Below are 5795 nucleotides of genomic sequence, written 5' to 3'. Positions count from 1 at the left end.
GGGCCGCGGGGAACTGGCGCGCCCGGGGATGTTCGTCCAAGGCGGCCGCCGCCACCGGCGGGAGGGCGGCGCAGATGTCACGCAGGAGATGACCCATGATGCGGACGGAGCGCACGCCCAGCCGTGCGGCCAGCACCTCGGGCAAGAGCCAGGCTGACCGAGCGGGGTCCAGGAGATGGTGCAGGCGGAGGACATGCACCTGGATGAGAGTGCCCTGCTCGCCAGGTCAACCAGACCCTGGCCCTCCTTGGCAACAGGCAGGTGAAGGACGGCTCGCGGGAGCCAGTGGCGCCCATCCCAGAAGAAGTCTACCAGGTTGCGCTGGAGTCTCTCAAGTAGATCCGGTGGGGGGTCGAGCACGGCGCACCGGTGCCACAAGGTCGCTGCTGCCAGGTTGTTGATGACAAGGACGCGCCCCCGGTAGGAAAGGCTGGGCAGGCGCCAGTGCCACCGCTGCAGGTGGGCCTCCACCCCCTCCTCAAGGCATGTCCACTCGGAGGCCATGTGGTGGGACTGGAACAAGTCCACCAGTACTGGGGCTGCTCAGTGTGATAGGATCTAATTTGGCACATCTGTGCTTGTGCCACGTGGTGTGATGGGATGGGACCTGAGCCAACATTGGATCTATGTAATGGTCCAATCCTGTATGCACAGGAACCATGCAGTGGGGCCTCATCTGGTAAGCCAGCACTGGGGCTGCCTGCCAGGTCTAACCCTCCACACTGGATCTGGGGCTGAACACTGAGTTCAGGACCTCAGGCTGGCTCTGGAGCCAAGTGCTGGGTTGGACCAGATCTGTGTGCTAGGTTGGACTCAGCATACTGGGTCTGGCTGTGGACCAATACCACGTGCCATCCCAATCTGGCATGCATTATAAAGGGTCCTTACAGGTCCAGAAATTTGGTGAGGGAGGAGATGGGAGGGAGAAATGGTAGTATCAATCACCAGTTATGAAAATTAGTATTGCCACTGCTCTGCCCTCTCCCCCAAATGTCCAGACCTTTGAGGAGATGCTTTTCTTTTATATAATGCTCACCCCAATTTTCCCCAGCTGTTTTTTGGGGAAAAGGTGTGGATTATATGCAAAAAAATATGTGGGGGGTGGTGTGTGTATATGTAATCTGCTTATATTAGACTACATATAGTCTAATATAATAAATGGCTTTGTCCATCTGTCTGTCTGTATATCTGTCTGCAATGCTTTGGGGCATCTGAGCATGCGCTGTCCAGAGGGCAGACAGGGATTGGCTGCATGGCCTGGGCTGCACATGCCCAAGTTTGTTCCACTGCCGGGGAAATTTGGCAATGGGGAATGTCCCGGCTGCCCCCTGCCTCCCTGTCCGAGGGAAAAGGGGGGGGGGCACAGTGGTGATGCCCCTGTGCCACCTGGTCCCCCAGAACAACTGGCAGGGAGGGGGAGGCAGCAGGGAGGAAGGGAGGGGAGCAGGGAGTCAGGCAGATGCAGAGTAGCAGTGGGGGCACAGCCCCCCCAAATTCACCTTAGCCCCCCCATAGCCACCCCTCCCAGCACTGCCACCTGCATGCATAGTACGGCTCCCAGCCTGAGCTGGCCCTTCCTGGCCCCATGCATGGCTGCAGGGACACAGACCAGCAGCATCTCCCTGCTGGTCAGTGCAACAGGGGCTGGGAGCGAGCAAGACAGAGCCACAGGCGGCTGGGGCTGTGGGGGGAAGGGGGCTACCTCAGAGTGATGGAGAGTGGGGGAAGGGGAAGGTATGTGGCTGGGTGTGTGTGTGTGTGAGTGTGTGCACACGCAAGTGCATCTCTGTGTACATGCATCTCTGTGTGCGTGCACGTGACTGCGTGTGTCATCTGTGTGTGTGTGCATCTGCGTGTGCTCATCTGTGTGCATGTGCATACATCTATGCATCTGTGCGTGCACATCTGTATATGTCTGCTTCTGTGTGCGTGCATCTGTGTGTGCATGTCTGTGAGTACGCATCTGTGCGTGTGTGCATGTGTCTGTGTGCATTGATGTGTTGGTGTCAGGGTAGGTAGAGTGTATTTGTCTCTGTGTCCATGTGCAGAGAATGAGTAGAGTGCATGCCCACCTGTGTGTGCTTGTGTGTGTCTGTGCATGGCCTGACGTGGGGCTCCATCTCCACCCACTCTCCCACAACCTTCATTCTTGATGGGCAATTTGCTAGTGTATATATATCTTTATGGTTTAATTCAACCATATATATTAGACCATATATATGGTCTAATTCACCTTCACTCTGTTCACTTTGCAAAAGATTCCTGTGCATAACAGAAACAGAAAGAGGTAGTTAGCCATATTAGTCTGACGCCAGGTACAAGGCAGGGCAGAGACGCACACACATCCTGTGCATTACACACAAATGTATAACATTTTCAACTCTAGGAAATGGTAATGATCCCTCAGGATGAAAACTGATATATTTTGTACTAGTCAGGTTATGGACCATCATATTTTTTGTTGCATTGAAGCAGATTATAATGTTCTTAATTGTTATTTATATAGATTGCAATAGTGATTACATACATAATTGTGTGTAAATACACACACACACATAATATAACTCCAGACCCATTTAATTTGAAGTAAGTTGGGGAGTAAAGGACAAGTCATACAGCTGCTTAGTGTGCTTTTAGTTCAAAGGACACTGCTTCTCCACTCAGCAGAAGCACCACACAAGCCTCTCCACAGCAACCCAGGCTGATTAAAAGAGCTCCTTTGAAATAAAAACAGCAACCCTCAGCTAGAGCCATGCGGTGGTCCTGAGCAGCTGTTTGCTGCAGCTGTATGTAACCCTTAGCTGGTTTGCAAACTCTCGTCTTTACAAGGACTGTGGAAGATAACCCAGCAAAAATATCTGAGTTATACTGCACATGGCATATAAAATGGCATCACTTTGAAAACCAGACAGCAACTTCAAAAGACATGCAAAAAACGAAATTCTAAAAACTTTGCAGAACATTAAAATAGAGGATATCTTGACCTTTACATGAAAGCTGGATTTCACTTTAAGCCAATTATATTGCAAATCATCTCCTTTCTACCCAGTATAATTTACTTTAAAAAATGAAAATAGGATGTTTCATTTGAGTGCATGTGGAAACTATATAAACAAAATTTACATCAAGAGCTATCCAAAAATGCGTATAACCATTGCATTTAGCTGTTCTAAATTCATGATGCAGTTAGCTGATTCACAACAAACTTATCTTCTATCATTTAGGCTAGCTTGGACAACCTTGCATCAGGATTACTTACTATCTGCCTAATCAGCACTTTATTGACAATCTCTATTTCCATCTAACTCACTTTTTTAATGTATGCTATTATTAATTCCATACATAAAAATGAGTTCTGGAGATTTCCTGATTTTTTTCTCTCATATGTCAGATAATAATCAGGCAACATAGAGTTTGCACCCATGGGCAAAATACCTTCAAGTCTTCAGTTTAAGTCTAGTGTGAATATAGGGGAAGATGTTAATAACATCAACTCCTACATGCAGGCTTTCTACTTTTGCCCTGTATTCTAGTATTATTTACCTCTCAGAGAAAGCTCTTTGATTTGATCTATTACACAAAAGATACATTGTACTGAACCACAGCAGAACATCACATGGCAGGTGCAGCTATCTTCATTTATGAGGCTTCAAATATACCCCAAGGTATGACTAGTCATAGACCATGGATCTTGCTATATGCCACTGCTACCTTCAATTATTTGCTGGTAGCACCTTTGACATCCACCAGGCTAGAATAGAATCTGTTCACAAGCTCACTTTGACATTAATGGTCTCAATAACCACTGCCACAAAGAAAAAGTGACATGAGGAGGTAGTTGGAGACTCCCTTCTGCAGGGGATGGAGGCATCCATCTGCTGGCATGAGCTGTTGTCTCGGGAGGTCTGCTGCTTGCCCAGAGCCTGGATCTGAGATGTCATGGAGGGATTACCAAGACTCATCCACTCTGACTACTACTTCATGCTACTCATCCATGCGGGCACCAATGATATTGCCAGGGGAGACCCTGTGCAGATCAAAAGTGACTAAAGGGCTCTGGGTGCAAGGGTGAAAGGGATGGGGTCTTAGGTGGTATTCTCCTTGATCCTTCTAGTCAAGGGGAAGGGCCCGGGTGGCAGCAGATGCATTCTGCAGATCAATGCATGGCTGCACAGATGGTGTTGCCAGCATGGCTTTTGCTTCTTTGACACGGGATAATGTTTCAAGTAGAAGGATTTCTAGGAAGAGACAGTATCCACCTGACAAAGAGAGGGAATAGCATTTTCACAGATAGGCTCACTAACCTAGTGAGAAATGTTTTAAACTAGGTTCTTCAGGGGATGGAGAGCAAAGTTCAAAGGTAAATCGGGGAGTGGGTGACCTGGATGAAGCATAAACAGGACGGGGCAACAGGGGAGGCCTTCTCATTCTTTCTGAGACAGTGAGGCAATCGGCTAGTTACCTCAGGTGCCTGTACACAAATGTATGGTGCCTGGGAAACATGTAGGAAGAACTGGAAGTCCTTGCACAGTCCTATAACTATAATGTGATTGCAATAACAGAGACCTGATGGTCTAGCTTGCATGACTGGAGCACTGTCATGGGTGAGTAAAAACTATTCAGGAAGGACAGGCAGGGGAAAAGAGGAGACTGCCATATGGTTGCTGAGAGCTCCAGTATGAAACTAGAGATAGCCCTGTTGAAAGCTTCTAGGTTAGGGTCAGAGGGGAGAGCAACAGGGGTGGTGCCATAGTGGGGGTCTGCTATAGATCACCAGACCAGGAGGATGTAGTGGATGAGGCTTTCTTCAAACAGCTAGCAGACATTTCTCAATCACAAGCCCTGGTTCTCATGGGGGACTTCAATCACCCTGACATCTGCTGGGAGGACAATACAGCAGTGCACGGGCAATCCAGAAACCTTTTGGAGAGTCTTAAGAAAAAAAACCAAAACTTCCTGGTGCAAATGCTAGAGTGGCCAACTATGGGTCATACCCTTCTTGACCTACTGCTCACAAACAGGGAAGAATAGGTGGGGAATGTAGTAGTGGATGACAACTTGGGCAGCAGCAACCATGAGATGGGATGATTAAGTTCATGATCCTGAGGAAAGGAAGAAAGGAGAGCAACAGAGTAAGGACCCTGGATTTTAGAAAAGAAGATTTTGAGTCAGTCAGGGAACTGATAGGCAGGAAACCCTAGGAGGTCAGGCTGAAGGGGAGAGGAGTCTAGGATTGCTGGTTATACTTTAAAGAAACCTTACTGATATACAGAAACAAACTATCCCACTGTACAGGAAGACTAGCGCCCACAACGGCGCCCACAACTACAGCCCAGCCCAGATCGTCAAGTGTAGCAGATAAACAGGTAAGAGATGGGGACCAGGGGAATGCTGGGACTGCTGGGACTGCTGGGACTAGGGGGTTAGTATACACATCTACTGGAGGCCTGAAATGCCTCTACACTAATGCCCGTAGCATGGGGAACAAGCAGGAGGAACTCGCCCTCCTGCTGGCTGACACCAGCCCGGACATCGTGGGGATTACGGAAACATGGTGGGACTCCAAGCATGATTGGGCGGTGAATGTCAAGGGCTATAGGAAAGACAGGTGGGGAGTGGCACTCTATATCAAGGAGGAATACACATCCTTGCTAATTAGTAAAGAGTCAGGGGAGAAGCACTCTGAAGTGCTTTGGGTTAGGGTTCAAGGAGGGGAAAGGGACCTAACGGTGGGAGTTTACTATAGACCACCCAACCAAGGAGAGGAGCTTGACCAGGAATTCTTGGGTCAGCTC

This window comes from Alligator sinensis, unplaced genomic scaffold (genome assembly GCF_000455745.1).
Source record: "Alligator sinensis unplaced genomic scaffold, ASM45574v1 scaffold349_1, whole genome shotgun sequence".
In the NCBI taxonomy this organism is placed as follows: domain Eukaryota; kingdom Metazoa; phylum Chordata; order Crocodylia; family Alligatoridae; genus Alligator; species Alligator sinensis.
The sequence above is the reverse complement of the archived record's forward strand: the minus strand, read 5'-3'. Positions refer to the sequence as shown.